The sequence below is a fragment of the Octopus sinensis genome, linkage group LG11 (assembly GCF_006345805.1).
Source record: "Octopus sinensis linkage group LG11, ASM634580v1, whole genome shotgun sequence".
NCBI lineage: Eukaryota > Metazoa > Mollusca > Cephalopoda > Octopoda > Octopodidae > Octopus > Octopus sinensis.
This window is the reverse complement of record NC_043007.1, coordinates 42,607,945-42,630,870: the sequence shown is the minus strand read 5'-3', so window position 1 is coordinate 42,630,870 and position 22,926 is coordinate 42,607,945. Positions and strand designations below refer to the sequence as shown.

At 35.6% G+C, this 22,926-nt stretch overlaps 1 protein-coding gene across 8 annotated transcripts in view; it reads left to right on the top strand.

The window, feature by feature from the left end:
* LOC115217364 (A-agglutinin anchorage subunit) overlaps nt 1-22,926 on the top strand; it is a 145,618-nt gene that overhangs the window by 32,902 nt on the left and 89,790 nt on the right. The window contains exon 2 of one of the 8 annotated variants that reach the window (XM_029787033.2): nt 15,898-15,956. The exons of the other annotated variants lie outside the window; for them this stretch is intronic. The gene's annotated coding sequence lies outside the window, so the exon portion shown is untranslated. The remainder of the gene's footprint in view (nt 1-15,897; nt 15,957-22,926) is intronic. 8 annotated transcript variants of the gene reach the window in all.

Genomic DNA, 22,926 nt, shown 5'->3' with positions numbered 1-22,926 from the left:
TATATTCTATTGTAACAATTCAGCAATTATGTTTAAATTTTTGTCATGATCTAAACTGATACTAATTGTTTGCCTGTTCATACTTTCATATATATATATATATATATATATATATAATGTGTGTGTGTGTGTATATATATATATATATATATATTAGAAAAATTGAGGTAATCAGATCAGATGGTTCATATTTGTAGATATTTATTTATATATTACATTTTTTACATATATATCATATCATTCGGATTAGCGCTTGCTCCCATTCTAGTGGGTTTTCAAATCAAATCAGTTGTGGGTAGTTTGAACCTTTTTATAGTTTCGTAGTAGTGGGTGAGGAGGAAGTTTATTTTATTTTATTTTATTTTTTTAATTTTTTTAATTTTTTATTTTTATTATTATTATTTTTATTTTCCCTTTTCTCTTTTTGTCTCTCTCCCCTTCTCCAAACACACAGACACACACACACATACACACACAAACACACACACACACACACACAAAAACACACACAGACACACAGAGACACACACACACACACACCTCCACAGAATGATCATAGAAAGTGTGATCCCAAATGACATTTGCCAGGCCAACCTATGCACAACACACACTCAGTGACATTGAAATGGACGGCCAAAGTTCTTATAAAACCACAGGGGGTCCAGCAGACCAACGGAAATAACACTTCTTCACTCTCAGATATAAATGCGCGCACACACACACACACACGCACACACACACACACACACACACAAAAACACACACAGACACACAGAGACACACACCACACACACCTCCACAGAATGATCATAGAAAGTGTGATCCCAAATGACATTTGCCAGGCCAACCTATGCACAACACACACTCAGTGACATTGAAATGGACGGCCAAAGTTCTTATAAAACCACAGGGGGTCCAGCAGACCAACGGAAATAACACTTCTTCACTCTCAGATATAAATGCGCGCACACACACACACACACGCACACACACACACACACCACACACACACACACACACATACACACATATTTTCTCTCTGTCTCACTTCCTCCTCACCCACTACTACGAAACTATAAAAAGGTTCAAACTACCCACAACTGATTTGATTTGAAAACCCACTAGAATGGGAGCAAGCGCTAATCCGAATGATATGATATATATGTAAAAAATGTAATATATAAATAAATATCTACAAATATGAACCATCTGATCTGATTACCTCAATTTTTCTAATATATAATACCTGTACATCATCTCCAAACCTTCCGATATATATATATATATATATATATATAGTGTGTGTGTGTGTGAAGACCTCTACTTGTGAAGACCTGTTGAGGCAAGTGAGGATCAGAATCGAAATCGATGAATGGAAATTGCAGATGTGTTACCAGTGCCAGTGGCATGTAAGAGAACCTTCCGTTACCATCGCCGCCCCGACTGGCCTCGTGCCGGTGGCATGTAAAAAGCACCATCTGTTCGTGTCTGTTGCCAGCCTCGCCTGGCCCCCGTGCCGGTGGCAAATAAAAAGCACCATCCGTTCGTGGCCGTTTGCCAGCTCTGTCTGGCACCTGTGTGGGTGGCACGTAAAAAGCACCCACTACACTCACGGAGTGGTTGGTGTTAGGAAGGGCATCCAGCCGTAGAAACACTGCCAGATTTGACTGGGCCTGATGAAGCCTTCTGGCTTCACAGACCCCAGTAGAACCGTCCAACCCATGCTAGCATGGAAAACGGACGCTAAACGATGATGATGATAGTGTGTGTGTGTGTGTGTGTGTGTATATATATATATATATATATATAGAGAGAGAGAGAGAGGGGGGGATTTCAAACACACATTATACTGTCTATGTTAGTCTTTTCACCACCTAATCAACTAAGTCAGGAAGACCTACCATTATCAATACATACTTAATAAAATATTAGTTGCAGTTATCTATCACAGGGTTCAATCAGTTTCATCTTCAATTATCTCACTGTACACAAATACTAACTCAAAAGCATACATTTACGAAAAAGATCATATCATATATTCATACAGTAGCACTATTGTATGGGTGTTGTTGTTTAGTCTGATGTCAGCCCTGACAAAAGAAATCTGTGATTGAAGGTATTTCAGCTTTGACCACACCTCTTATTAGTATGTATAACTACATTCATTATCCAATGAGTTTCCTATTTTTTAAGATTGTGGAGTGTGATTTTAGAGTCTGGGTTTGCTGTTTTTAATACTGTGTGCAATCACCTAGAGGTTTTAGTGTGGGTGTATATAAAAACAATAATAGATATCTTTTTTCTTTCATTGGTAACATTTACCTCATTGTAAAAATAAAAGCACAGTTAAAGGATTCTTCAAATTAAACTGGTTATCCAATATTATTTACCAAGTTTTTAAGGCTTGTTGTAGGTAGTGGAGGATGGAATTTATTCCATTATGCTGCACTTTCTCATTAGATTTACTGTAGGGGCAGTTTTTACAAGTACCTAAATCTAGAGTTATATCTAACTATATTTAGATTCATATCTACTGTGAACTATAAATCTAACTTTTTGAATATATTGAGGAACTCCTTAACAGCAGCCATTGTATGGTAATTCAAAATGAACAGTCCATTGAAAACAAAACCAGAAAAGTTATATAGGCTTCTCACAACATATATATTCATTCTGATACTTAGAAAGATAACTTGCCACCTCACTTTCCAGATATATTTGGCATTTAAAGGATGATAATATTAATAATTATAAAATTTATTGCTCCGCTCTACATTAATGATTCTGGAAGGTGTGGTCTTTGTCTTCATTCTATAACAATCTTTTCCTTTTGCAATTTTGAACAAAAGATTGCAGTTAGCAAATTCTTTCAGACACATTCATCAATATTTATCAAGGAATTTCCAAATACCAACTGGCTGAGATAGTTTATTTCGTACACAATAGATTAACCAGATTCTGAAAGATCGTCACATTAAATTGCTCCAACAATGCTTTGTGTATTTTATGCATTTTCTAATTTTTTTTTTACTGGCAATCAATTGGATCTTGATGACTAATTATGCCCCAATGTATTTACAAACATTTTTGCTTGTATATTGTAATGCTTGTATATTGTGACACAGTTTCTCTTCTTCAATTGTGAAACTTGGATGCAAATAGCTTCAGCCTAAAATAGTATAACCATATGTATATGTCCGTGTGTGTGTGTGTGTGTATAAAGCCATGACACTTTCAGTTAGTGAAGGAAATGGGGCTCATCTTGTAAGAATCATTGTTTTTTCAAATAAATACATCCACTCTACTACTATGTATTGAGTACTTTGTCTTTAAATAATATTAAGTACCACTGGGTGGCACCTTGGGAAAGTGTCTTTTTCTATTGCTCCAGGCCGACCAAAGCCCTGTGAGTGGATTTGGTAGATGGAAACTGAAAGAAGCCTGTCATGTTTGTGTCTGTGCTTGTCCCCCTGCCACTGCTTCACAACCAGTGCTGGGGTGTTTATGTCCCCGTAACTTATCAGGTCAACAAAAGACACTGATAGAATAAGTACTTGCTTTAGAAAGTCCTGGGGGTCAATTTCTTCAACAAAAAAACCCTTTTAAAACAGTGCTCTGACATGGCTGCAGTCAAATGACTGAAACAAGTTAAAGAGTAAAGAGTGTATATATATATATATATATATATATATGTGGTCTCATCAATAAGTATCCGGACAGTTGCCATAGTAATAAAGCAGAGTGAAGCTGTTTGGTACAGATTGACCTTGAACTCTGCTGTGCATGTGCATTGTTTTAATGTCCTAGCTCACTTCTATTGTGTACAGCAGTGCTTGGAAGGAATGTGTGTAGCGTGTGATCATCACATTGACCATGAATCTGTATCAAATTTTGCCAAAAGCTTGGCAGTACTTGCTCAGAGGCCTATGCGATGCTGCAGAAAGTCTATGGAGAGGAGTGTATGAACTGAAAAAATATCGGTTGTGATGACCGTTCTGGGAGACCTGCAACCAACAGAACTGAGAAAAACATTGCAGATGTGCATGCAGCTGTGAGGGGAAATCTTCAAGTCACCATCTGTGAGTTATCAGAGGATGTGCAAATTAGTTACAGTTCAGTTCAGTCCATTCTCAATGAAGATTTGGGTATGAGATGCATGTCTGCCAAGTTTGTGGCAAAACTGCTTTCAGCTGACAATGCACTTGCCCGTTCAGCGCGACTTGTGTAGCAGTTTTTGGCTAGGCACAGCATTCCCCAGGTCTGACAGAAACTGTATCCCCCAGATCTTGCCCCTTGTGACTTTTTCCTTTTTCCAAAAAATCAAATCCTGCTTGAAAGGAAGAAGATTTTAGGATGCCAAGGAAATCAAAGTGAATGCGACAAGGCATCTGCTGATTATCCCAGAAAATGAATTCCAGGAATGTTTCCATTGATTGAAACAGTGCTGGATTAAGTGTGTGGCTTCCGAAGGAGACTACTTTGAACGAGATTAAATGTCAAATTGGTATGTGTTGTAGTTTTGTTTTTATAGCACCAGTCCGGATACTTATTCATCAGATCTCGTATATATATATATATTATTCTTTCAGTCATTTGACTGCGGCCATGCTGGAGCACTGCCTTGAAGGGTTTTAGTCAAATAAATTTACTCTAGAATCAGGGACGTAAACATACCAACAACTGTTGTCAAGCAGTGATGGGTGGGAGGACAAACACACACACATATGGTGGACTTCTTTCAGTTTCTGTCTACCAAATCCTCACAAGGCTTTGGTTGGCCTGAGGCTATAATTGAAGACACTTGCCTAAGGTGTCTTGTAGTGGGACTGAGCCTGGAACCATGTGGTTGGGAAGCAAACTTCTTACTGCACAACCATTCCTGCTTTTATTATTTATATATGTGTGTGTGTGTGTGTATGTATGTGTATATATATATATATATATATATATATATATATATATATATATACACACACACACACATACATATATACATTACAAACCATTTCATATCATTTTTGTACTGCCAGTCACCATTTTCTCACCTCTGATCTATTCCTAATTGACATCGACCCATAATTCTTATCGTTCATTCACTCATATTTATTGTCTTCCACTCTCCCATTATACTCTTGCAACATTTCCCACTCTTGCTGATTCTTGTCTCTATGCTCTCTTCTGTCACCTTCTTGGACATGTCAGAGCAAACACTTGTGGGTTTGCTTTGGCACCTGATCATCACGACATTACTTTGTGGCACCTCTCCTGTCACCTTCATTCACTTATGTAAAATGTGAAGTAACTGTGAATCTTCTCTGCAACAAACCTGTTCTGACTCCTCTCATCATATAGTAACCTAACATAAAGTGGCTATTCTATTGCCTATTCTCCCTCTCAGATGAAGAAGGTCTTTAGTCTTGTGAGTTATGCAGCAACCTCACTAATGCTGGTGAAATTGCCTTTAAAAAGAAAAACACACCAACCTAATGCACTCTGTAAAGTAGTTGGTGCTCAGAAGGGCATCCAGCTATAGAAACCATAGCAAAACTAAAGCGCTGGAATAAGATGTGGTTCTCTGGCCTGTTGGATCCTACCTAGCCATCCAACTCATGACAACATGGAAAGCTGATGTAAAAATAATGATAATAATTATGTAAACAGGAATGAATAATTATTTCTGAAGGGAACTGAATCACCTATATCTTGTTAACCATAGTATGGTCGTTATTCTATTTACTTGGTCAGACATTGGAAGGTATTGAATTTTTCTTTTGGATTGAAATGTTTACTTAAATGAGCAGTTGATTTTATCTGTATCATGTATCACTATAGATACTCAACAACATTCTTGTATCTATCTCTGTATGCTATATAGCTCTCAACACAGAATAATATAGCCATCATCCAATATACATTCAGTGACTAGTCAATATGTACTGATGACTGCAGTGCACTGCTGCTAGTACACACACACACACACTTCTTTTACTGGTGTTTTTGCATACATATAACATTACCTTTATTGGTTTTGTACGCATACACACATCTCTGTTTTCATTTATGGACACAAACATTCTGTGGTATGAACACATCTCTGTTACTACATGCGCATGTGCATGCATACACATGCAATCACCTGCATTCACAGACATGTAATCACTATTTACACTGCCTTATTATACTATGTATCTACTTTAATTTGGTGTTTTTTCTTCTTTCCTTGGCACTTTATCAGTAGAGCATGTCAAATTCAATATATACCTTGCACACACACATACTCACACATGCACACATATACACATATACACACACATGTATGTATGTATATTTACTTCCTACTTATGTTTGAAGGTACACAGATGTATACTCACATGCACACATATATTCACACATACACCATATCTAGGTGTGTATTCATTTGATTAATGTATAAATAAATGATGTATGATTTCTTTTCTAGCCCCAATATCCTTTTTATTTAAGAAAGTTGTATTTTCTACTTAGCTATTAGAACAACTTATATTACTGGTACACATATTTATCCCCTTAGCATTTAAACTGGCCATACCTGCTTTATGTTCAAACTGGGCAAATCTGGCCTCTCACACCTATCCTTCAGTGTCATTCTAAAAATAAATTACCACATAAATTACCATAGGTGCAGGAGTGGCTGTGTGGTAAGTAGTTTGTTTACCAACCACATGGTTCCGGGTTCAGTCCCACTGCGTGGCACCTTGGGCAAGTGTCTTCTACTATAGCCTCGGACCAACTGAAAGAAGCCCGTCGTATATATATATATGTGCATGTGTGTGTGTTTGTGTGTCTGTGTTTGTCCCCCTAGCATTGCTTGACAACCGATGCTGGTGTGTTTACATCCCCATCCCTTAGCGGTTCGGCAAAAGAGACCGATAGAATAAGTACTGGGCTTACAAAAGAATAAGTCCTGGGGTTGAATTGCTCGATTAAAGGCGGTGCTCCAGCATGGCCGCAGTCAAATGACTGAAACAAGTAAAAGAGAGAGTACATCATCAAACACTTAAAACTACAATAATAATGCATAATTAATTGAAAGCAACGTGAATGAATAAGCATTACATTTGACAGAGTATTCCTGATTGCTAAAGGACAATTCCAGTACTGCTTGCTAGATTACTTTTTGACACATTTATTGACTGACTGACTGTATCTTTATTATTTTTATTTCGTTCATCGAATGATCAGATCAATCAATTTGCTCTATGAGTTATACTTTGTCATAGCCCTTTGACACACTTTTGTTTATCATTTATAGATTGGTGCAGTTTAGGAATAGTCATCCCTAACTCGTGCAGAAAGGAAGAGGACATGAATTTTTTTTTCACCTTTCATATTTTTAGCTTTGGTTTAGTACATACAACAGGAATTTTGAAATTATATATATGTGTGTGTTATCCATCCACTATATATTGATGATTCTTCCTGATTTTTATATCCACATAAACTAGTTGAAAGGCATTTTCCCCTTTAAAGTGAGAAGACATTGCAAGCTACACATGCGCCTTCGTTCCCTAGAGGGAAAGGACTAGATTGGGATTAGTCGTTGCCTACTAGGGGCTCTTACATACCCGGGCAACGCCGGGCTATGCTGCTAGTATATATATATATATATGTATATATGTTTGCATATAGATATGTATGTGTGTGTGTATATATATGTGTGTGTATATATATGTGTGTATATATATATGTGTGTGTATATATATATGTGTGTGTGTATATATATATATGTGTGTGTGTATATATATATATGTGTGTGTGTATATATATATGTGTGTGTGTATATATATATATGTGTGTGTGTATATATATATATGTGTGTGTGTATATATATATATGTGTGTGTGTATATATATATATATATGTATGTGTGTATATATACATATACGTATAATGTGTGTGTTTATATGTATGTATAGCTATGTATATGTGTGTGTGTTTAGGTATGTATGTATGTATGCATGCATGTGTCTGTTATAAAGAATCCAACAGTTGGTGTTTAAAACTTCGTATTTTTTTACATTCTTCAACCCCATTTCGTACTATTTTCTTTCCCCTATGAAGTGGTAATAGGTATTTCCAAACTGCACCCATTGATCTAATTGTTTCACCTTTTTCTCTCATGAATAATAATAATAATAACAACTACATCGTCAGTAAACATTTCAGTCAAGTTTGCCTCCATTTGCCTTCAGCTGTTAGAATACTACTGTTCCTGCCATATGTCACACTAGTATACACAGAATACAATCAACGACCGCCCCCACTATCTTTCACTTTTTTCGTTCACACTAATTAAAGTTTACCTATTGGGTTGTTTTTCTTTTTTTTTATTACGCATTTCATTCGTTTACTTTTTTTTTTTTTTAAAGAAGTTATTGATTTACAGCTTTTAGGCTTTTTATTTGTAGTAGTTTTATGCTATCATCTCTGTATTGTATTTTAACCTGTAAATTCGGGCAGCAACGTCTCAGTACAAGTAATATACGTACATACATATGTGTAAGTGAATTTGGTGAGTGAGATGTATGTGTGTGCGTGTGTGTGTATGTATGTTATGTGTGTGCGTGTTTGTGAACGTGACAATTTTGTTGTACATGTGAGTTTATGTGTTAGTGTGTGTGTGTGTGTGTTCATGCGTTTGATTTTGCTTGTACGTTTGCCTGTTTGTGTAACTATGTATGTATGCGTTGTGTGTATGTATATTATTTGTGTTTGTGTGTGTTCATTTCTGTGTGTATTTTCATTTATATGGTTTTGTGTTTATCGTGTTTGAATAGGAATCTCTCTCTCTCTCTCTCTCTCTCTCTCTGTAATGAATACTTGCAGTGCATATGTTAGTATGGGTGTACACATACATACCAGTTTATGTAGATGTATTTATATTTATTCATATAATGTACTTACCAACAAAAGTACGCGCACGCGCGTGTGTAGGCAGGCATGAATGAAAATCATATATGCTGGTGTGTCATCTTCAAGGGCATATTCGATTATATCGACTCTAGTTGCTTGACCGGTGTTGGATTTTATGCAACCTCAGAAAGATGAAAGGCAAAATCAACCTGAGCAGGATTCGAACTCAAAACATAATCAAATATCACGTATTTTGCTCGTTGTTTTACTGATTAAGTCATTTTGTCCACGATATCGATCTACAGGAAGCTGTCTAGAGACGCCCAACTAAACGAATACTATATTCTATAATGGTGAGGGCGCGTGGCTTAGTGGTTAGGGCATTCGGCTCATGATCGTAAGGTTGTGAGTTCGATTCCCGGCGACGCGTTGTGTCTTTGAGCAAGACACTTTATTTCACGTTGCTCCAGTCCACTCAGCTGGCAAAAATGAGTTGTACTTGTATTTCAAAGGGTCAGCCTTGTCACTCTCTGTGTCACGCTGATTATCCCCGAGAACTACGTTAAGGGTACACGTGTCTGTGGAATGCTCAGCCATTTGCACGTTAATTTCACGAGCAAGCTGTTCCGTTGATCGTATCAGCTGGGACCCTCGTCGTCGTAACCGGCGGAGTCTTTTTTTATATTCTATAATACTACTATATTCAGTTACTATATTTGAGTATCTTGCTTCTCTGATCATCGATACACTCAAGCTTTGATGCTTAGCAGCTGATCATCAAATCCCACTAGATTATCAACCAGCTTTCCGACAACAACTTTGGCCATCTTTTTGAATTCAATATTTGTACTGCCTATGTACATACAAAATCAAAAATATCGCAGCACCCGTAACTTTCAGAAACATTTTTGCACCCTTTGAATTGTCAAAGCATGGAACAAACGACTCGTGTCAGTTGTTAGTTGTCAAGACCTTGCATCCTTCAAATATTCTATGCTTTACGAAATTTGTCAACACTAGTTTTGACGTGCCTTTCTTCCACCTGACTTTTTCCCTGTCGTTTCGTGTTTTATGCTGTGCATGTAAATTTTGGCTTTTATTGCTTTCTTTATTGGACTCATTGCTGCTTTTTTGTTTCCTCTTTCACCGTTTTCAAACGAGTTATGGTGCACATAATAGTGCCCTGCACATATACATAGGGAAACGTCTGTAGTGAATTTGAAAACATGAACTTCTGAACCATCAATTTACTATCTCAGCACCTTCCTTATCCATGTTGCTATTTTGCATCTTTATAATTGTACACATTCAGATTTTTGTTTTCTTTTTGCTTTTTAAGTTTGCTCTTTTTTAATGGATTTAGCCATGATTTGGAGTTAGTTCATTAGAATCTGATATGTTTTAAAATCATGATAGTCGACAAAGATTTTCCTATTCGTCTTCAATGCTTCATAGACCAGAAGTGATATGCCTTTGTTACACTACTGAAGCTCATACTCAACCAACCCTATTTGTCTAGAAACGTTAGCACGCCGTGCGAAATGCGTAGCCATATTTCGTCTGCTGTTACATTTTGAGTTCAAATTCCGCCGAGGTCGACTTTGCCTTTCATCCTTTCGGGGTCGATTAGATAAGTACCAGTTACGCACTGGTGTCGATATAATCAACTTAACCCGTTTGTCTGCCCTTGTTTGTCCTCTCTGTGTTTAGCTCCTTGTGGGTAGTAAAGAAATAGGTATTTCGTCTGTCTTTACGTTCTGAGTTCAAATTCCGCCGAGTTCGACTTTGCCTTTCATCCTTTAGAAGTCGATAGAGTACCAGTTGAGTACTGGGTCGATCTAATCGACTGGCCCCTCCCCACAAAATTTCGGACCTTGTGCCTAGAGTAGGAAAGAATATTCAAGGTTCCTACATTAGGCATGTCTTTTCTTATCTTTAATCCTTGCAAGACAAAATCCTAATGAATATACTGTTTGCGTATTCAATTATTTTTTCTGTATAGTTAAGATTTACGAGAGGTTTAGTAATAAATATCTAACTTGGAATATATATATATACTATCTCAATGTTGAACAAATGAAGTTTCATGTTATGAGATTTTGTTTGAGATTTTAATTTAAATACAAACACTTTAGTATGAACAATATCAGATAAATTAGCATTAAAAAAGTTAAGTATCTTTTAAAAACTCCTTCACCCTTTCTCCACCTGTTATGGCTAGTTTTAGATGTATTAAGTTTCATTCTCTGCTTTCTGCAGCCTACTGAGACAGCCTAGCTGTTCTACTCATCCTTTATGCCAGTAGTTCTCAACCAGGGTCCGTATGACACTTAAGGGCCCGTATAAGATTTTGTTCTTAAAATTTATGTGTAATAAATTGGTTATACTTTCACAATACACAAAATATTTTAATAATTTTTTACACAATTCCTTATAATATTCAATTATAAATATACAATAAGGTTTCTTTGAAGCATCAAATAACCACGAGCGTCCACCCTAATAAAAATAGGAAATAAAGGAGTCCATAGGTAAAAAATGGTTGAGAACCACTCTTTTATACTTACGTCAGGAGTCACCGAGGATCAAGACAAGGAAATTATGAATTATACTATTAGTTTTTACCTACATTCACTTTCCTTTCTAGGGCGGAACAAAGGACTCTGTAAACTTCGATAGTGCACCATATATTTAATGTCTGCTTGTTTCTCCTATTACTAATTATTCAACTATTTAGTGAGAGTGGCACTTAGTTACAGTTAAAGCAAACTGAATCAAGAAAAGCAATGTAAGAGTGTATATTTAAGAACAACATAATGGTTGTAATAAGGCTTGTATTATTCTTTTCCAGTCAGTAGTTCAGTACTGTTACCTCACAGTCATTGTACTTCATAAAAACCATTGTTTTAATGTCCCCTTTTCCATGATTACATAGGTTAGATAGAGTTTATTGAAGCAGATTTTCTCTATAGTCAGATGCCCTCACTTGCATCCAAGCAAGATATTTCCTTGTGGCCAGACATGTTCTTGCAGAATTCTGGAAAAGAATGATACTGCTTGTATGACTGACAATCATTTTACAAACACTACATGATGTCAAGACAAGAAAAGACAAATGTGTGCACACACACACAACACACAACAGGCTTCTTTCAGTTTGTCTACTGAATCCATTCATAAGGTTTTGGTTTGCTTAGGGCTATAGTAGAAGACATTTGCTTAAGATGCCATGCATTTGGACTGAACCCAAGACAACAAAGTTGGGAAGCAAGCTTCTTATCACACAGCCATCTGTATATATATGTGGGTAGTAACATTAGTACTGCAGTAGATTTGCAGGATCAATAGATTGTAGGACAAAATGCCTTGTGATGTTTAGTTAAGTCACTTTATATTCCAAGTTCAAATTTCCTTCTTCGGGGGTTGATAAAACAAGTACCAGTCAACTACAAGAATCAATATTATTGGCTATTCTCCACCAAATGACCTTTAGTACTGCTGCAGCACTGAAGGCAAGATGTTTGAATTCACTGATGTCACACACATAACAATGACCTCTTTTGGTTCACTCTAAGCTTTACATATACCAAAATAGAAAAAGAAAAACTGTTTTTCTCCTCTGTTGGAAAATGAAGAAAACTTTAAAAGGAAATATTCCTTTCAACTAGTTTATGTTGATATAAAAATCACAAAGAATCATCTATATAAATATATAGTGGCTGGATAACACACACATACATACGCATATGTGCACGTGCACACACACACACACTGCTAGCTTCTTTTAATTTCCATCTACCAGGTCCATTCATAAAGCTTTGGTTGACACAGAACTATAGCAGAAGACAATTGTCAGTGATGCCATGCAGTGGGACTGAACACTGAACCCAGAGCAAATCTCTTACCATACAGCCATGCCTGCATAAATATATAATGTTTATGTATGTGTGTTTATATTGTTTTATTGATGTAGTTCAGTGGAGAATATAAATAGTGGTGAAAAAGCTAAAAAAAAATAAACGCTTTTACCAACAAAATCCTTTGAAATATTTGTTTTGCATTGGATTTATGAACTTTTTGTTGTCATTCTCATCAGAAGTGCAGTGAAGCTGTGTTTTAGCCCACTGGATACCTTGTAACTAACTGTACAACAAAATTGTGATATAAAATAAATTTGGGATATGTGAGGCGTTGCTGAAATACTATAAAACTGTAAATTCCCTAACTGCAACATTATAACTCACTCTGTAACTTTGCCCCACTGTAAAGCCTCACAGATAGAATAAATGTGAAAAAAAAAAAATCTCGAGATAATCCTTGTTAGTTTATCTGATATTTCCTTTAAATCCATTGTAATCTCAGATACAATAAGAATAAGCATTAAATTTATGAGGTTTTTTTTTCTTCTTTATTTTATATGTTTCTGTTATAGGTTTATTTTGTAGCTGCTTACCTTGCACTCATTTTGTTCTAGGCAACATCTGTTGTTAAAATTCCATAATACCCTTGATATTTACTTTTGTTTTGCTTGTTTGAACTTGTTCTGTCCAGAATGCAAGACCTTATAAAACCCAGTAGCTCTAACTTGTTCATTTTCATTCCAATCTTCATTCATCATGTCTGATCAGTCTATATCCTTCTCTTGCTATGAGTCAACTGCAGCTGGTAATTTAAATAGTGAGTCAGTGACTTAATAGACTTATTAGACCATTCTACTTTCAGATTAATCTCTTACAGATACCAGGCAGCTAATTTCCAGTGACATTTCGCCTACCTTTTCACATTCATTTATTTCATTTACTCAGACTTAAATCTTCCACCAATCAACCACTGAGTGCTTCTGTTTCTTTTGCTATAATGACAATGATTTTTGTTTTTTGAACATACTGACTACATATTGCCTGAACATAAATCTCTTTTATGCGCCTCCTTCTGTTCTCTTTCTGACATTTTTTCTCTCATTATAGCTCAGCTCTGAACCCCTTTATATAAATATTTCTTTCTCAATCCTTCTCTTCAGAGCTGCAATCTTCTTGGACTTCTTAATCACCTATGTATTCCAGTCTACCCATGTATCCCAATTACCCATGTATTCCAGTTACCCATTGTATTCCGGTTAGAATTCAAACAGGATATTAATCACAGTGACTGTATAATAGTTAGCCTTATCATTCAGTGAGATGCTGGTGGCAAGTTCCATAATCAATAAGAATGTTGAGATTCTCCTCAGCTCTATGATGGGGTCTTAAACATGATCATTGAGGAAAATTTAGTTGCTAGAAATAATGATTAAAATCTCCTACAAACCAAACCATACCATCTTAAAAAGAAATGACGCATTGGATAATATAGTCTATGGTACACTACTGTCTGAAAAAACAAGCATAAACATGGCTTAAGTGTCTTCGATCAAAGGTCAACTCAATTAGGGTTGATTTGGAGCTAAACTACAATATCAACAATTTCATATATTGTATCTGGATCAGATAAATTTGGCAGTGGAACCTATCTCTCTCCAAGCCCAGGAGGAGTTTAACTCAGCACTGAAAGTGAAGTTAATGATAATCCCATCAATGTTATATTATTATTGGTGCTTACAGTTGTGAGTTGTTTCAACAATGTGATACATACTTACACATAGATCTGCTGAGCTTTTGAGAGTTTAATGCTTTGAGGCCATAAAATAGTTGGATGACAGAGTATAAATTTTTAACCCAGTGTCCTATTTACTTGGCCAGCTGTCTCCACCAGTCTAGAAAGAATCTAAAATGTTTGAAGTCTCTCTTGTCTGCGTTTCCATGGCTGCGGCAGAATCCACAGGTGTGTAGAAATAAACTGGACTGTGGAGATAATGCATTTCTGGGCTCTCACACTGCACCCTATACTTATTTATTACTGCTTATTTGAGTGTGCAGTCTTGCCCTCAACTAGGTAGAGATATGGTATAACAAGAAAAAAAGGCTCTATAGATTGCATCTAGTTTTTTTTAATTGTCGTCTGGTATGCCATAGGATTGCTCATGAGGCTATACTAAAGTGTCAACCAACACCTCACATTATTCATCAGACTAACTAACTAATAGTTAAAAAATGTCAAAAGTTTATAGATACGATATGTTTTGTGTAAATGCACTGTAAGCCAGTATGACAAAATAGTGATAGAAATGATCACATTCCATTTCTGTAAGGATGGTGGATTGGCAAAAATCATTAAGGTGTTGGAAAAATTGCTTTGCGGTTTTTCTGTCACCTTTTTCTGAGTACAAATACTGCCAAGGATAACTTTGTCTCTCATCAATCAGTGGGGTTGATGAAATAAGATACCACTCTAACACTGAGGTTAATGGTATTGACCAATAACCTCCTAAGATTGCTGGTCTTGTGCCCAAATTAGAAACTATTATTCTGTAAGGATAAAATGATTAGTGGACTATTTAATTTTACATTGCCTCAGTTCATTTTGGCTATTGAAATCAGGTGACAGGTTTTCTGACAATGCTTATACATTATTTTGTAAGGGTTGTTGTTTTTTGATCTCAGGTCATGGCTGATTGAGCAGACTTATGATCAAAAGTATTCAATTTGTCATTCCATTAACCTGTCTTTCTTAATGATTGGTAAGGTGTGATTTGTGAGGATTATTTACTATTTCTAGCAGGTTGAGTAGACACTTAAAGGCTCTGACATTGGCATCTTTTTGTAAAGTTAGAATGTTTGAAAAACTAAGATTAAGATTACTAACTTCTTTGTTTTTAGCTCACATCCTTTGTGTGATCTTTGATGAGTCTCTGTACAGGATACCTCACTTGTAGAAACACACGACTGTTTTATGACTTGTTATAAAGACTGGAATCCTATCCTGGGTGAAATTTGTTCATCTGCTTAAATATTGTGGAACTACTCATCAGTCTCTCAAGATTGCATTTTATATATTCTTTTAAAAGACATCTGAAGGAATTTGATATGATGTAATGAATTAAAGGTTGGTTTTTCTATTAACTTACAGGTGTTGAATATGTTGCCCTTGGGTTGAAATGTCCAAATTGGTGCATATTTCTGGCAATGGTAACGGAACTGTTTCTCTTGCATGATGCTTTAGACTAATAAATTGTAGTCTTATTGATGTTGTTGTTATAGAAGCAAATAAATTTTTGTTTTTGTTGAATTTAGTTTCATGTTTCACTTAGTTTCATTTAGTTAGTTTAAATCAAATGGTTACAGCCTTGCTGGAGCACACTCACTATCATTTTGTTTGTAAGTTTGCTTCACATTTACCTTCTGTTGTAAATTGTATTGCTTGTTGTAGTTTATTTTTATGTCAAATGAAAAGTTGATGAAAACTGGAGTCAACCTATTTCAAGTATAGCTTATTGAGATAGCTGAGCAGGAATAGAAAGTGTTAAAAAAATAACACTTTCTCCCCTCAGGGTACTGGGCAATTTGGCTGGCTGTCTATATCTTGTCACCGAAGCATTGTGTTACTTTGGTCAGGGAAATTAGTCTACCTAGCTCTAAATTCTACTTGTTTAGCTTGAAGTCTATCCTAATCAAGCAAATCTTTGAGCAAAAGCTTTCTAGCTTTGTCCATCCCATTTGTTTTTTGGAGTCATAGGGCCACATAATCTATTGTCTTTCTTTTTTTTTAAAGAGAGTGGATGTGGTTTGAGAGCCATTTTATTGTTATTCCTAGTAAGCTGAGGTATCACATGAATGCATCCGTGTTGCTACAAAGGTCAGACTCAACACTATGAACAATGTAGCATGTAGAATTGACAAATGAGGCGTCTGTTGGCTTGCAGGACTGAGCTCAATCCCAATTCCACTCAATGAAAAGCTACATTCAGTAAACTACCATCCTGTTCAGTATCACTCTTGCATTTAACACCACAGAATTGAAAATGAACACTAATCAACCTTATGCATCCTTGTAAGTGAGAACAGAATTAGAATCATTCTATGTTGGTAAACAGTTGAATAGTCATTTTGTCTGTTGCAGTCAACTGTCCTAAATTTCTGAAGCAGTTGTCTATCTTCTCAATTGAAACTTTATAATCTCTAATTTAAAGACTGGAGATAGTTTACTGAGAAATTCCACTTGATGAAGAGAGATTTCAACAGATTGAATAGAAAGCTTTCCAGATGCTAGCTGATTGGTTCATATACTGTCATCAGTGGTTATTACTGTACTAAGTTGTGGCTTAACCCAGGTCTGGATAGAGTTGATAGAGCTTTAGATAGGTTGCTTCATGATATTTAGTTTGACTGTTCTCTGAGTTCAAATCCTGGCGAGGTCAACTTCACTTTCATCATTTTGGGGTTTATAAAAAGTATCAATCCAGGGTAGTGGATTGGTGAAACTGTTCGTGAAACAGGCAAAATATTTTGCAGTATTTGTTCTGCTTCATGCATTCTAGTAGCAATACCTGTAATAAGAATGGTGTCAAGCTGTATTGGCCTAAGTCAGTGGCCTTTCTTTTGGAGAAAAATTGGTGGCATGGAGAAGGGAGACTTGCATGAATTGGTAACTGCTAGTCTTTCCTTAAGACTGCACATGTGCAGATGCATGGTCACTCTTGACCAACAGGGACCCTAGCCCAGATCAACTCTAATCAAGCAGACATATGATCAAAAGGATTCCAGCCATGACCATCCTAGCTTTTTGGTTGTATGTCCAGGACTACATTATCTAATGCATCTTTTCTTTATTAAAGATTGTGGAGTGTGATTTGAGGAAGGTTTGGTTGCTATTTTTAACAGGTCAAGTAACTTGCATTATATTAAATACTATAAGTAGGTGTAGACTTGAAAGTGTCCATTCATTAACAAAAGTGTAGTTAAAAGTATATTTATTGACTATATATTGGTGCTGTAAATAGGCAGTTAATTGACCTTTCTTGATTGCAGCTATCTATCTGGGTAATCTGCTCAAAGACAGGAATGCTGTAAGTGAAACAACATATTTTTTACAACTGAGAGTTAAAGACCAGATTCAACAGAAACTTACTTGCTGTATGTGTGTGTGTGTGTGTGTGTGAGAGAGAGAGAGAGAGAGAGAGAGAGAGAGAGAGAGAGAGAGAGAGTCTGTGGCCTAGTGGTTAGGGTGTTGCACTCATAATTACTAGATCATGGTTTTGATCACCAGATCAGTGATACATTGGGTTCTTGAGCAAAAATAATCATTTCATGTTGTTTCAGTCCACTCAGCTGTAAATGGGTAAGCCAGTGAAGGACTGGCATTCCATTCAGGGTGAATGTTAACTGATAGGGTAGCATCATTTAAAAGCTAAAACAATGTAAAGCTCATTGTTACTAATGGTGTATAAAAGCAGCTGGTCATCTGGTGATATATATATATATATATATTAGTTATTGTTGACTTCCATTACTTAAAGTTTCATGCCAAATGGTTGTCATCAAATGATGCATCAACTGTGAAATATTTGATATTTGCAATACTGAATATTGGAAGTAGCCTTTAGTTTTGACACACCATTTGGTGTTTGCCATTTGGTAAGAAACTTCAAGTAATGGAAATGCATGGTCAAGTTTAAATTTGGAACAAGGGTATTAAATGAAGTTTTATATACATATATATATATATATATATATATATATATATATATATATATATATATATATATATATATATATACAAATGCACACACACACACAGACACACATGCACACATACATGCATACATATATATGTATAAATATACACACACACACACACATGTAATTGATGTTGGAATCTTGGAGAATTCTTCAGAGATTCTAATACATATATGTACACACACATAAATATATATTACATGTAATGACCATGGTGCTGCCAGCTGCTGTGGACTGTGAAATGGTTAATAGAATTAACATTTCAGCTTCAAAACTTACACAGGCATTTGGCCAAATAATGACTATGAAATAATGATAATGATAATAATATTAATAATTATAAAAATGATAATGATCATAATAGTAGTAGTTGAAATAGTAACAGAATGACGTGTTTGATCACAATTGATCTGGAATTGAACATTACACTGCTGAACAATTGAATTGTTGTAATGTTCTCTTATCTGGTTGTAACCAGTCTTTTTTGGCTTGTGCTGTTCTTTTGAATATCAAAAATACTTAATCTAATCAACTTCAATCTGCTTTTTGTAGTTTATTCACTACTAGTTTCCCATTTATGAACTCTGTTTTGGACAATAGTCGTCAGATAATTGTTTCGTTCAAATGTAATCAATTTAAGAGTTTTTATACTTTGATAAATAGTGGTTTTAGAGTGAGAGATTAAATCACTTATAGATTATTGATAACTGTTCTGTGTCTTATTTAAAAAAAAAGAAGAGAAAAGGTTTCAGTTTGAATAATGTTGTTGCTATCATTGACATGGAAAGAACCTTGGTTGATTCTCTGGTATAAGAATAAGCTGGTTGTGTGCTTGAGAGCAGAAACCTGTTTTGATCAATATCATGAATATGCCAAATTTTAGTCTGACCAAAAATATACCAAACACCTTGTTGTATCATTGTTGTTCTTATTGTTTCACCCTAGGTCAGCCTGATTGAGCTAATTTATGGTCAGAAGCATCCTTGCCATGACCTTTCTACCCCCCACCCTTTACTTTCTAGGTAACAGTCTATCAAAGACTTAATTTTACCTTTTTAAGAATGTCATTCTTAGAATATTCCACACTATGTAGTGTTATATCTTGTTTAGCTGTTATTTAGTGTTTTGTTATTATATAATATTTTTTGTTTTAGCCTTTCAGCAACTGGCATAAAGCTTCCTTCCATCTCCATTCCTAGTGGCTTTTTCCTTTTTCCCTTTTCCATTGCTTTCTATCCTGCAACCTACTCAAATGACCTACTAGTGCCAGTGGCAAAAAAAAAAAAAAAGCAAAGAAAAAAGGCACCCAGTACACATTGTAAGGTAGATGGTGTTAGGAAGGGCATCCAATCATAGAAAACATACCAAAGCTGACACTGAAGCCCAGTACAGCCCTGCAGCTTGTCAGATCCTGTCAGAATGTCTGACCTATGCCAGTATGAAATATAGATGTTAAATGAAGATGATAATGAGTGTTTGTTTACTATATAGTATTTTTTTTTGTTAGTGTTTGGTTGTTATATAATGATTGGCTAGTATTGTTTAGTCCCAAGTTGGTCCTGGTTGAGCAGACTTATGATCAAAAGCAGCATTCCATCTGTGATCATTCAGCATTCCCCCACCCCCTGGGACTATATTATTAAATGTCCTTCCTTTTTTAAGATAATAGGGTATAATTGAAGGGATATTTGATAACTGATATTTGCAGTATGTCAAACAACCAAATAGAGGCTCTCTTGTTGCTTTGTATAGTCCCCGAGTTGTTATTTAGCAATTGGTTGTGACAATAAAGGCATATTGTACTGTTTAGATCAAAGACCATTGTGGTTGTGGTTAATGATGGAAATTATATCAGGTTCAGCTGATATAATTTAATGCAAGTTGACTTTTTACCTTGAAGAAAATAGAACATAAATGTCTTGGAAAAGTACCAATCCTTGGATGAAAGGCGTAATCTCTCAGTTTAACACTACCACCTGGCACATCTGGGGCCTTTAGTGGAATTCACTCAGTAGTGCACATTCGAAGCCAGAGCCACAATTTGAGGATACTTCTTCCCTTCTTCAGAGGCCTATAAAAGGTTATGGATTGTGCTATTCCTTTTGGATAAAAGATAAAAAAAGAAAAAAATCATGTTGATGCAAAGTGCAGTTTTCAATATGTAGTTCATTGTGGTTTGTTTGGAAGATACTGTAAGCTATGTCTACTTTTGTTGAGGGTAATGGTTGGAACATACTTGTGATCTTAACATCATTTTATTATCATTTGTAGAGCTGATTAAATGATCGTAAGTTCTGAGATTGGATTACTAATAAAAGAAAGCTAAAAGTACTCTGCACAAGAGTGTACAGTGTTGAATAAACAATGAAAAGATATAAGCCAGTGAGGGAACATTTCTGTTTGTTGACCTGTTAGAAATAGAGCCAAATTACTGCCAAATTACCTTCAAATTACATCATACCTTCCTAAAACAGGAAGTATACATTAGAATAACGTATTCCAAAGTATCCTTCCTTTTTTAAGTTGGTAGCCTTAGAGATATTAAGCTGAAATAAAGATTTCTGAAATCAGCACAAGTTGATCACAGCTGAAGAATCTGTCTGATCACGGTTCTCCTCAATCATGGCTGATTTGAGCCAAATAACAACCAATAAAAAAAGATACAATTTCAAACAAAATAAATAAAAGTCACTTTCTACTGTTTTTATTTCATGATTTGCTAAGTTTAGTTTATAGGCAAACACTAGTAAAAATGTATCAGCTACTAACAGACTAAATTCTGCCAACAGAGTAAAGTATTGTAAAACACTGATGGTGCTCAGAATGAAAAAAATAAAATTATGCCTAGCTATTATTTCCATTATGTGCCAATGTCCACTTGTCAGTTTATTGCAGATTTAGTAGGCAATAATCTGGTTTTCCTGTAAGTAAAGTAATATGTTTGTACAATTCTTTTAAAGTAACAGTGTCAGAATCACTCCATTGGTTGATCTATAGAAGAAAGAAATCACTGGTAATGGAGGGACATGTAATGTGAATGGATGATATACGCTAACAATTACTGGCAGATATATAAGCTTGAGGTAGATGAAAAATAATAATGAAGATTACACCTTAGAAAATTAGATTTTGCATACATGACATAGGATTGAGATGCATATTACATTACAGAACTATATAACTCATGCCGTTATATGAAAAGAAAAACTCATATTAATTTAGTTAGCAAAGGAGCTTCTGTATGGTCCTTTGACCTGTTAGAAATCTGAGCCAAATTGCCCTCAAATCACAGTGTTTAACCTTAAAAAAGGCAAGATATTGGAGATATAGATATCTACTAAGCATAAAAAAAGTCCCAGTATGATCATCATTGGAATGTCATTGATATGTCTAATGGATCAGTAATAATAAACACAAGTGATAAATAAGGATTTCTGAAATTGGCTCAAGGTGACAAATTAGTTAAGAATATGTCAAGTTGATTAAATAATCAAGCCCTGTGATGACAAACTGTCCAATCCATTCTAAGCATAGAAAATTTATGTTAAAATGATGTTGTGCAAGGTGCTAATTCTATTGACCATGTGGTATTGAGAGGCATGTTGGACCAAGTAGAGTCAGAACATTGCAAGATAAGACTAAATACTAAAATAGTGCTAGACATTTTGTTGGATGTCCTCTGTTTCTGCCAACCTCCTCCTCTTTCTCCCTCCCCTTCTTCCCTTTCTCCTTCCCTCTTCTTCCTTTTCTCCTCCCCTCTTCTTCCTTCTCCCTCCCCCTCATCTTCCTTCTCCCCTCCCCTCCTTACTGCTCCTCTTACCCAACTCCTCCTCTTCCTCACCCTCCCATATTCCTCACTATTCCCTCCCTCACCCTCTCCACTCCCCTCCTCTCCATAACTCAGCGATTTTGTGAAATAGATTTAAAAAAATAAGAACTGGGGTCAATCTATTTGTTCAACAAAATACTTCAAGGCGGTGCCCTAGCATGACCACAGTCTAATGACTGAAACAAGTAAAAGATAGAAGATATGTAATTAGAGCCTTACAAGATATACATTAAAGTATATACACATGAGCAAGTAAAAAGAGAAAACTACATGATGTCTAATATTTTTTCAACAGTATAAACCATCTAATTGTCATCTGGATAGTGAATCTGTCAATATTTTTCTTACTCTATACCAGCCAAAGTTTACTTATGTAGTAAGTTACTTAGCAAATAATAGATAGGATACAGATATACTTCATTGAGAAGTCTTTAAGGGGAGTAGGCATCCTCTGAGTTGTTGTTCTCATACATGCCAATGAAAAGAACAGAATTGTTATTATTACTATTATGCAGCCATGGTTGACTTTGCCTTTCATCCTTTTGGGGTTGATAAAATTAGTACCAGTTGCATGCTGGGGGTGTCAATGTAATT